Source organism: Rhinolophus sinicus, chromosome X, assembly GCF_036562045.2.
Source record: "Rhinolophus sinicus isolate RSC01 chromosome X, ASM3656204v1, whole genome shotgun sequence".
NCBI classification, from domain to species: domain Eukaryota; kingdom Metazoa; phylum Chordata; class Mammalia; order Chiroptera; family Rhinolophidae; genus Rhinolophus; species Rhinolophus sinicus.
The window spans coordinates 84,538,918-84,551,225 of NC_133768.1; positions in this window are offsets into that span (position 1 = coordinate 84,538,918).

A 12,308-nucleotide genomic window follows, 5' to 3' on the forward strand; every position below is an offset into this window, starting at 1 on the left:
ACTTAAGAAATAGAGCTGAACAGATGGAAGAGACAATGAGGGATATTGAAGATAGAAATCTGGAAATAACACAGATGGAAGAGGAGAGAGATTTGAGAGTTTAAAAAAAAAAAGAGAAACAGAAACTCATAGACACAGACAATAGTTTAGTGGTTACCAGAGGGTAAAGGGGGTGGAGGGTGGGAGATGAGGGTAAGGGGGATCGAATATATGGTGATGGAAGGAGAACTGACTCTGGGTGGTGAACACACAATGGGATTTATAGATGATGTAATACAGAATTGTACATCTGAAATTTATGTAATTTTACTAACAATTGTCACCCCAATAAATTAAAAAAAAAGAAAGGAATCTACCAGAAATATCTGTCTCCATTGGAAAAAGCCATATAAAATTAATGGGTATATCAGAAGGAGAAGAGTTGGAGAAAGACACACAGAGTCTATTAAAACAAATAGTGAGGAGAATTTCCCAAACCTGTGGAAATAACTGGATCCTTGAATCCAAGAAGCAAACAGAACACCTAATTACCTCAATCTGAGCAGGCCTTCTCCAAGGCACATTGTATTGAAGCTGTCAAAAACTAGTAACAAAAAAATAACTCTAAAAGCAGCCATGGTATGGAAGAGGGGAGGGGGAAGCACTAATGTGTAAGGAAAGGCAGATTAGATTATCATTAGAATTTTAATAAGAAACTCTACAAGCCCAAAGGGAGTGAAATCAAATATTCAAACTATTGAAAGAAATTATGAGCCAAGAATAATATATCCAGCAAACATACCCTTTAGATATAAAGGAGGAATAAAGACCTTTCCAGATGTAGAGAAGCTGAGGGAACTTTCTAACACATGACCTGCACTACAAGAAATACTGAAGGAAGCGATTCAACCTGAAACAAAAAGCAAAGGAATACCAAACCATGAATAGTATTATGAACAGACAGAAGCAGGAAATGGCAACGCCTGCACCAAATAAGACACTATACATTGAAACATAACATACAGGGTAAAGAAGAAAGAAAAACAAATGAGGAAAAGAGCAACTTGCTACTCCAACACAGAAATCAACTCACAGCATAAGTAGGGATAATTTGTGACAACAAAAACATAAAATGGGAGAGAGTAAAGGCTGGAACCAACACAAGGAAATGGAGAAAATAAGCATGCTAAAGAAAATGGAATGCTCGAAATATGAAACTTTCCTTTACATGAACTTAATGTAAACACTCAAAAAAAAAAAAAAAAAAAAGAATGGAAATATATAACATTAAAAAAAAGACAAAACAAAGGAAAAATCATAGAATACCACCACACTGAAATAACAGACAGCAACAAAAGGGCAAAGAAACAATGGAGATATAGTCCTTCCAGAAAACCACAAATAGAATGATAGGAAATCCTCATATACCAATAATCACCCTAAATATAAATGGACTGAACTCACCAATAAAAAGTCTGAGAAGCAGATTGGATCAAAAAAACTAAACCCCACCATATGCTGCCTCCAAGAGACACAATCCAGCTACAATGACAAATATAAACTCAAAGTGAAAGGGTGGAAATTGTTACTCCAAGCAAATGGTATTCAGAGAAAAGCAGACGTAGCTATACTGACAACAGGTAAAACAGACTTCAGGATAAAAAAGGTAACAGGAGACAAAGGTGGACATTTCATAATGATAAAGAGGACTAAACAACAAGAAGACAACAGTCACCAGTATTTATGCCCCCAATCAGGGAGCACCAAAATATAAAAAGCAACTACTAGAAGAACTAAAGGGAGAAATTGACCAAAACATAATTATAGAAGGGGACCTAAATACATCATTAACAGCTATGGATAGATCATCCAAACAGAAAATAAATAAAGAAATTTCAACCCTAAATGACACATTAAAAGATGGAAATAATTGATATTCATAGAGCACTTTATCGTAGAAAATCGTACTACATATTCTTTTCTAGTGTACATGGAACATTCTCAAAATCAGACCATCTATTGACACACAAAAATAGCCTCAGCAAATTTAAAAATAATGAAATCATACCAAGCATATTCTCTGATCACGAGGCTTTAAAATTGGATATCAACTACAAAAAGAAAGCAAAAAAATGCACAAATACATGGAGATTGAACAACATACTTTTAAAGAATGACTGGGTCAAAGAAGAAAAAAGAAGAGAGATCAAAGGATACATAGAAATAAATGAGAATAAAAATTAATCTTGACAAAATTTTGGAGATGCAGCAAAAGCAGAATTAAGGGGGGAAAATTTATATCATTACAGGTCTATCTCAAGAAAGAAGAAAAATCCCAGATAAATCACCTCATATTACACCTTAAGGAACTAGAAAAGGAAGAACAAATGAAACCCAAAGTCTGCAAAGGAGGATATCATAAAAATTAGAGCAGAACTAAGTGAAATAGACAACAAAAAGACAATAGAAAAAATTAATGTGACAAAGAGCTGGTTGTTTGAAAAGATGAACAAAATTGAGAAACCCTTGGCTAAACTCACTAAGATAAAAAGAAAAAAGAAACAAATGAACAAAATCAGAAATGAAAGAGGAGAATGCTACGAATGCCAGAGAAATACAATGGATCATCCAAGAATACTATGAAGGACTATATGCCACCAAATTGAATAACCTAGAAGAAATGGACAAGTTCTTAGAAACATATAGCCTTCCAAGGCTGAACCATGAAGAACTGGAAAATCTAAGCAGACGATCACCAGTAAGGAAATTAAATCAGTCATCCAAAACCTTCCCAAAAGTAAAAGTCCGGGACCAGATGGCTTCACTAGTGAATTCTACCAAACCTTCAAAGAGGATCTAATACCAATTCTGCACAAACTCTTCCAAAAAATTGAAGAAGAAACAGTACTCCCTAACTCATTTTATGAGGCCAACATTACCCTGATACCAAAACCTGGTAAGGACAGCACAAAAAAAGAAAACTACAGACCAATATCTCTGATGAATACAGATGCAAAAATCCTAAATAAAATTCTAGCAAATCAAATACAACAATGCATTAAAAAGATTATTCATCACGACCAAGTGGGGTTCATCCCCGGGGCACAAGGATGGTTCAACATCCGCAAATCCATCAATGTGATACATCACATAAACAAAATAAAGGACAAAAATCATATGATTATATCAATTGATGCAGAAAAAGCATTTGACAAGATACAACATCCATTTATGATTAAAACACTTAATAAAATAGGTATAGAAGGAAAATACCTTAACATAATAAAGGCCATATATGACAAACCCTCTGCTAATCTCATAATTAATGTGGAAAATCTGAAGCCCTTTGCTCTATGTTCAGGAACACGACAGGGATGTCCCCTATCACCTCTGCTTTTCAACATAGTGTTGGAAGTCCTTGCCAGAGCAATCAGGCAAGAGAAAGAAATAAAAGGCATCCAAATTGGGAATGAAGAAGTTAAATTATCACTCTTTGCAGATCACATGATGCTATATATAGAAAACCCTAAAGACACCACCAAAAAGCTATTAGAAACAAGCAATGAATACAGTAAAGTTGCCGGCTACAAAATCAATGCACAAAAGTCCATTGCCTTCCTATATACTAACAATGAAATCTCAGAAAAAGAAATACAAAAAACAATTCCTTTTGCAATTGCAGCAAAAAGAACAAAATACCTAGGAATAAACTTAACCAAGGATGTGAAAGACCCACATGCTGAAAATTATAAGACATTTTTTAAAGAAATTGAAGAAGACACAAAGAAATGAAAAGACATTCCGTGCTCATGGATTGGAAGAATCAACATAGCTAAAATGGCCATATTACCCAAAACAATAAAGAGATTTAATGCAATCCCCTTCAAAAGCCCAAAAGCATTTCTTAAAGAAATAGAACAAAAGATCATCAGATTTGTTTGGAACCACAAAAGACCCCAAATAGCCAAAGCAATCTTAAGGAAAAAGAACAATAATGGAGGTATCACACTTCCTGACTTTGGCTTGTACTACAGGGCCACAATAATCAAAACAGCATGGTATTGGCAGAAAAACAGACACATAGACCAATGGAATAGAATTGAGAACCCAGAAATAAACCATCATAAATATGGACAGATCATTTTTGACAAAGAAGCCAAAAGCATACAATGGATAATAGTGTTGGGAGAATTGGAAAGCCACGTGCAAAAGCATGAATCTAGACTGCTGTCTGTCCCGTGTATGAAAATTAGCTCAAAATGCACCAAAGATCTAAACAAAAAACCTGAAACAATAAACTGCATAGAAGAAAAGATAGGCACTAAACTTATGGACCTTGGGTTCAAAGAGGATTTTATGATTTTGACTTCAAAGTCAAGGGAAATAAAAGCTAAAATAAATCAATAAGACTATATCCAACTAAAAAGTGTCTGTAAAGCAAAATAAAGAAACGGCAACAAACTGAATGCGAGAAGACTGTTGCAAACAATTCCTCGCATAAAGGGCCAATATCCAAAATATATAAGGAACTCATACAAGCTGAACAAGAACAAAAAACAAACAATCCAATTAAAAAATGGGCAGAGGACATGAATGGACATTTCTCCAAAGGAGACATACAAATGGCGAATAGACATATGAAAAAATGCTCATAATCACCAATCATCAGAGAAATGCAAATAAAAACCTCGATGAAATATCACGTCACATGAGTTAGAATGGCTATAATCAACAAAACAAATATAATAATAAGAAGCGTTGGAGTGGCTGTGGAGAAAAAGGAACCCTCATGCACTGTTGGTGGGAATGCAGATTGGTGCAGCTGCTATGGAAGGCAGTGTGGAGTTCCTCAAAATTAAGAATAGAATGATCATATGACACAGAATCCCCTCTCCTTGGTGTACATCCCAAAAATCTGAAAATATTTATCCGTAAAGACATACGTGTTATGATTTCATTGCAGCATTGTTTACGGTGGCCAAGACATGGAAACAACAAAAGTGTCCTTCGATAGTTGATTAGATAAAGAAGATGTAGTATATATACACAATGGAATACCATCTGCCATAAGAAAAGGTGAAATATTGCCATTTTCTACAGCAAGATCGATTTGAGATTAGTATGTTAAGTGAAATAAGTCAGACGGGAAAAGGCAAGAAATATATGACTTCACTCATATGTGGGATATAATATGAAAGCAAGAAAGGAATAACACAAACAATCAAAGAAACAAAAACTCATAGAAACAGACAACAGTTTATTGGTTACCATTGGGTAAGGGAGGGGAGTTGTAGATGAGGGTAAACGGGATCAAATATATGGTGACAGAAGAACAGACTGGGTGGTGTACACAAATTATGATGTATATACATACATGATGTATTACAGAATTGTACACTTGAAACCTACGTAATTTTACCAACCATTGTCACTGTAATAAAAAAGCAAATCTGAAAAGATAACTGGAAAATTAGATTGGTAGACTACCAATGAAAACTTTGAATTCTAGGGTGAGTATTTTACAAGTTCTGACAATTAAGTTCGCAAACTTGTTGCAATGCTGTTGCTAACTTTTTTTTAACATCACAGGGATTATTCATTATGAATTTTAACCAACTGGACATTTAACCGAGTTTAGTATTTAGAAGTGCTAAAAAGGCTGAGTGAAAAAATTACCCAAAAACGACCTGAACTTTTGGCCAATATTTCATGGCTTTTCCATCACTACAATGCACCAGCTCACAGGACACTATCAGGGAGTTGTTAACAGCCAATAAACAAATAACTGTATTGGCACGCCCTCACTACTCACATGGTCTGGCCCCAAATGACTTCTTTCTTTCTTTCTTTTTTTAATATAAAAATACATTTTATTAGAATTAGAGATTTTGCCCTGAGTCTATGATTCTTGATTTTAAAACGCATTTTAAATGTAATCAGAGAATGACCTACAAATACATCCCATTTTTTTTTAAAGATTCAAGAGAAAAATTTTGTAAATCTAGCTGCTTTTAACAATATATGCCTCCTATATATATTTTTTTCAACATAGGTATTTATTTTTTTTTTGCTTTTGATTTTTTTAAATTAGTTTCAGGTGCACAAGACAAAGCGATACTTAGACGTTTATCATTTATATCCTTCACACTGTGTGAACCCCCCTCCCCCCATCCACTATCCCTCTGACATCACACAGACATTACATTTCCACTGTCTCTGTTCGACCTGAAGATAAAGGAAATATTGAAAGAAAGACTTTTTTAACTTTCTTTTTTTTTTAAATTAAAGTGTATTGGGGTGACAAGTATTAGTAAAGTTACATAGGTTTCAGGTATATAATTCTGTAATACATCATCTATATATCACATGTGTGTTTACCACCCAGAGTCAGTTCTCCTTCCATCGTCATATATTTGATCCCTTTTACCCCCATCAACCACACCCTTCCCCCCCCCTTCTGGTAACCACTAAACTATGGTCTGTCTATGAGTTCATTTGTTTGTCTTGTTCGTTTGTTGTTTTCAGTTTTATATAGCATATATCAGTGAAATCATATGGTTCTCTACATTTTCCTTTTTTTTAATTTATTGGGGTGACAATTGTTAGTAAAATTACATAGATTTCAGGTGTACAATTCTGTATTACATCATCTATAAATTCCATTGTGTGTTCACCACCCAGAGTCAGTTCTCCTTCCATCACCATATATTTGATCCCCCTTACCCTCATCTCCCACCCCCAACCCCCCTTACCCTCTGGTAACCACTAAACTATTGTCTGTGTCTATGAGTTTTTGTTTCTCATTTGTTTGTCTTGTTCTTTTGTTGTTTTTGGTTTATATACCACATATCAGTGAAATCATATGGTTCTCTGCTTTTTCTGTCTGACTTATTTCTCTTAGGTTTATAATCCCAAGATTCATTTATGTTGTTGCAAATGGCACTCTTTCTGCTTTTCTTATGGCAGAATAGTATTCCATTGTGTATGTATACTACAACTTCTTTATCCAAAAATTTATCAGACACTTTGGTTGTTTCCATGTCTAGGCCACCGTAAATAAAGCTGCAATGAACATCAGAACACATATATCTTTATGGATAAATTTTTTCTGAATTTTTGGGTAGATACTGAAGAGAGGGATTGCTGGGTCATATGGTAATTCTATTCTTAATATTTTGACGAACTTCCACACTGCCTTCCATAGCGGCTGCACCAATCTGCATTTCAACAATGTATGATGGCTCCTTTTTCTCCACAGCCTCTCCAACACTTACTATTTTCTTGTTGATGATAGCCATTCTAACTGGTGTGAGGTGACATCTCATAGTGGGTTATATTTGCATTTCCCTAATGAATAGTGATGTGGAGCATTTTTTCATGTGTCTATTGGCAACTTGTATGTTCTCTTTGGAGAAATGTCTATTCCTCTGCCCATTTTTTTATTGGATTACCTGCTTGTTTTTTTTTGTTGAGTCCTATGAGTTCCTTATATATTTTGGATATTAACCCCTTATTGGAGTCATTGCTTGTAAAAAATTCTTCTCTCGCCCAATTGCTGTGGCTAGGACTTCCAATCGTATGTTGAAAAGCAGAGGTAATCAGGACAGCCCTCTCCTGTTTCTGAATGTAGAACAAAAGGCTTCAGTTTTTCATCATTAATTATGATATTAGCTGATGATTTGTCATATATGGCCATTATTATGTTAAGGTATTTTCCTTCTATACCCATTTTATTTAGTGTTTTAATCATAAATGGATGTTGTATGTTGTCAAACTCCTTTTCTGCACCCATTGATATAATCATACGATTTTTGTCCTTTGTTTATGTTGTGTAGCACATCGATCGATTTGGGAATGTTGACCATCCTTGTCCCCTGGGGTGAACTTCATTTGGTCGTAATATAGAATTTTTGTAATGCATTCTTCTCTTTTTTTTGAGGTCATATATTTTTTAAATTAAAGTTTATTAGTGTGACAATTGTTAGTGAAGTTACATAAATTTCAGGTGTACAATTATGTCCTTCAATAGATGAATGGATATAGAAGTTGTGGTATGTATACACAATGGAATACCATCTTGCTGTAAGAAAAGATGAAATAGTACCTTTTGTGACAACATGGATGAATCTTGAGATTTTAATGCATTCTTTAATTCGATTTGCTAGAATTTTGTTTAGAATTTTTCATCTGTATTCATCAGAGATATTGTTCTGTAATATTCTTTTTGTGTGTTATCTTTACCAGGTTTTGGTTTCAGGTGTTGGCCTCATAAAATGAGTTAGGGAGTATTGCCTCTTCTTCAATTTTTTGGAAGAGTTTGTGTAGGACAGGTATTAGATCCTCTTTGAAGGTTTGATAGAATTCATTTGTGAAGCCATCTGGTATAGGACATTTGCCTTTGGGAAGGTTTTGGATAAGTGATTCAGTTTCTTTAGTAGTGATCGGTTTATTTAGATTTTTCCAGTTATTCGTGATTCAACCTAGGAATGCTATGTTTCTAAGAACAAGTCCATTTATTCTAAGTTATTGAATTTGGTGGCATATAATCCTCCTTAGAATTGTTGGATAATCCTTTGTATTACTGTGGGATTCGTGGTAACCTCCCTTCTTTCACTTCTGATTTTGTTTGTGTTTTTTCTCTTTTTGTCTTAGTGAGTGTAACCAAGTGTTTGTCAATTTTATTAATCTTTTCAAAGAACCAGCTATTTGTTGCTTTATTTTTTTCTATTGTCTTTTTGTTGTCTATTTCATTTAGTTTTGCTCAGATTTTCATTATTAACTTCCTTCTGCTGACTTTGGGTTTCATTTGTTCTTCTTTCTCCATGTATTTCTGGTGTAATATGAGGTTATTTATCTGAGATTTTTCTTCTTTCTTGAGATAGGTCTGTGATTACATAAATTTGCCTCTTAAAACTGCTTTTATTTCACCCCAAAGCTTTTGGTAGGATGTATTTTCTTCCTCATTTGTTTCTATGTACCTTTTGATCTCTCCTCTTATTTCTTCTTTGACTCAATTTTCTTTAAAAGTACGTTATTTAATTTCCACACATTTGTAGTTTATCCTGCTTTCTTTTTGAAGTTGATATCCAATTTAAACCTTCATGATCAGAGAATATGGTTGGTATGATTTCAATCTTCTTAAATTTGCTGAGGCTAGTTGTATGTGTCAATACATGGTCTATCCTTGAGAATGTTCTGTGTACACTAGTAAAGAATGTATAGTCTGACGTTCTAGGATGAAGTGCTCTATAAATGCGATTATGTCCATTTCATCTAATGTGTCATTTAGGGCTGATATTTCTTTATTTATTTTCTGTTTGAATGATCTGTTCATAGCTGTGAATGATGTATTTAGGTCCCCTACTCTAATTGTACTTTGGTCAATTTCTCCCTTTAGTTCTGTTAGTAGTTGCTTTGTATATTTTGGTGTTCCCTGATTAGAGGCATAAATATTGATGATTGTTGTGTCATCTTCTTGTATATTCCCTTTTACCATTATGAAATGTCCATCTTTGCCTCTTGTTACCTTTTTCATCCTGAAGTCTGTTTCACCTGATATCAGTATAGATACATATGTTTTTCGCTGAATACCATTTGTTTGGAGTATCAATTTCTACCCTTTCACTTTGAGTCTATTTGTCCTTATAGCTGAGATGTGTCTGTAAGAGGCAGCAAATGGTTGGGTTTAGTGTTTTGATCCTATCTGCTACTTTGTGCCTTTTTACTAGTGAGTTCAGTTCACTTACATTTAGGGTGATTATTGATATATGAGGATTTCCTATCATTCTCTCTTTGGTTTTCTGGTAGCACTGTGACTCCATTGTTTTTCCTTCTTATTGTTATTTGTTATTTCACTGTGGTGGTATTCTGTGTGGGGTTTTTTTCCCTCTGTTCCTTCTTTTCTATTTTATATATTTCAGTTCTGTATTTTTTTTAGTGTTTTCCATTAAGTTTATGTAAAAGGAAGTTTCATATTTAGAATATTCTATTTGCTTCAGCATACATCCTTTCTCCGTTCCCTTGTGCTAATTGAGACATTTACTCTCTCCCCTTTTATGTTTTTGTTGTCACAAATTATCTCTATTTATTCTGTTTGTTTGTTTTTGTACTGCAGTAGTAAGTTGTCTTTTTAATGTTTCTCTTTTAAGTGTTTTTTTTCTTCTCCTTTACCGTGTATGTTATGCTTAAGTGTATAGTGTTTTTTTGTGTGTGTTTTTTTTGGTGTAGTGGTTGCCATTTCCTGCTTCTGTCTGTCTGTTCATAATACTACTCATGGTTTTGTATTCTTTTGCTTTTTTAAAAAAATTGAATAGCCTCCTTCACTATTTTTGTAGTGCAGGTCATGTTTTAGAAAATTCCCTCAGCTTCTGTATGATTGGAAAGGTCATTATTCCTCTTTCATATGTAAAGGATATCTTTGCTGGACATATTACTCTTGGCTCATAATTTCTCTCTTTCAATAATTTGAATATTTGAGTCCATTCCCTCTTGGCTTGTCGAGTACCTGCTGAAAAATCTTATGATAATTTAATGGGCTTTCTTTTGTAGGTTACCGTGTTCTTTCCATGGCTGCCTTGAGGATTCTTTCTTTGTTATTAATTTTTGACAGCTTCAATATAATGTGCCTTGGATAAGGCCTGTTGGGATTCAAGTAATTAGGTGTTCTATTTGCTTCCTGAATTTGAAGATCCAGTTCTTTTCATAAGTTTGGGAAGTTCTCATTGACTATTTGTTTGAATATTCTCTCTGTTTCCTTCTTCCTTTCTTCTCCTTCTGGTATGCCCATTATTCTTACATTGATCTTTTGATGGAGTGAGAAAGTTCTTGTAGTTCTTTCATTTCTTTTAACTCTCAACTCTCTCTTCTTTCATCTGTGTCATTTCTCGATTTCTATCTTCAATGTCATTGATTCTTTCCTCCATCTGGTCAACTATATTACCTAAGCTGGATATTTCGTTTTTAATTTCCTGTATTGAGTTTTTAATCTCCAGAAATTCTAATTGTTTTTTTTTTATTTCAATCTCTTTGGTAAAATGTTAAATTTCTTCCTTGATTGTGTCTGAGCTCATTAAATTGCCTGTCTGTGTTTTCTTGCATCTCGTTGATTTTTCTAAGAACTGTAATTTTGAATTCTCTGTCATTGAAGTCACATATTTCCATGTCTTTAAGTATATTTTCTGGAGACTTTTCATTTATTTCTCAGCTGCCTTGTTACCTTGGTTATTCAGGGCAGTGAGTGAATTATTATTTAGGCATCTAAAGAAGTGGGTTCTGCAATGGGTTTGTAGAAAGAGGTCCTTCTTTTACTTTACAATAGGTGTTGGTAGAATATTTTATTTTCTCTCCAACTGCAGACTTTTATTCTGGTTCTCACTGTAGTGTTATATTTTCTCTGCACTGTTCTGGTTTCTCACACAATGTGGGATTCTTCCCTGGAAAGTGGGCTTCTCCTCTGTTAGCAGTTCCTCTGGGTCATAGGGCGCTGCATCCCTGTGGGGATGTGGAGAGCTTTTGAAGTTCCAAAGCTCTTCCTGCACCAGATTCAGAGCCTGTGTGTTTCAGCAGTTCTGTTTACTCCTGTAGGTATCTGCCCAGATAGGTGGAGACAGAGGTGGAGTGAGTCGTGAGAGGTTGCCCAGAGCAATGGCGGCGACCACCACCATAGCCAGTCCTTCTTCCAAAGCTCCCTCCCCTTCTCCCAAACTAGTTGGGCTGAAAGTCTGTGTCTGCAGAACACAGTTCTTAGAACTGCAAATAATCTGTTCTTTTGATCTGACACTGCTACTGTTCCCCTTCTAGCACTGGGCAGGTTGGGGCGGGGCAAGCTCTGAGAGGGTAGGGAGGGGGCATCTAGTCAGTGCCTAAGGCTTCTGTTCTCTGCGGCAGTGAGGGCTTAAACCACTGTTTTCAGCCTTCTTCCCTCAGTCTTTGCTTCGAGGTCTCTGCTGTAAGCATTGGGTTCAGCCATGTTGTATACTCTCCCCTCAGCCCTGTGAGCCATAAGGGGAGCCCTAGCAGTCCGAATTCTTCCCTCTCCTGCAGCTGTGGCATTTTGGGGATGCAGCGAGCTGTAGCACTGAGCTAGGTCTGAGTCCTGCGCCCACCGCACAGTCCTGTCTCAGCACTTCTCCCTTTCGTCCTCCCCTGCTTGCCCAATTTGCCCACCTTTAGGTGAATTCAATAGTCAGCCCCTTCGTCTTGCATGTCTCCTGTGCAGAGAGTCTTTTTTAGAGTTATAGTTGTTCAATCTGTTGTAAACTGCAGGGGAGATTTCCAGAGGCTCACCTCGTGCCACCATTTTGATGATGTCACTCGACCTCAATATTATT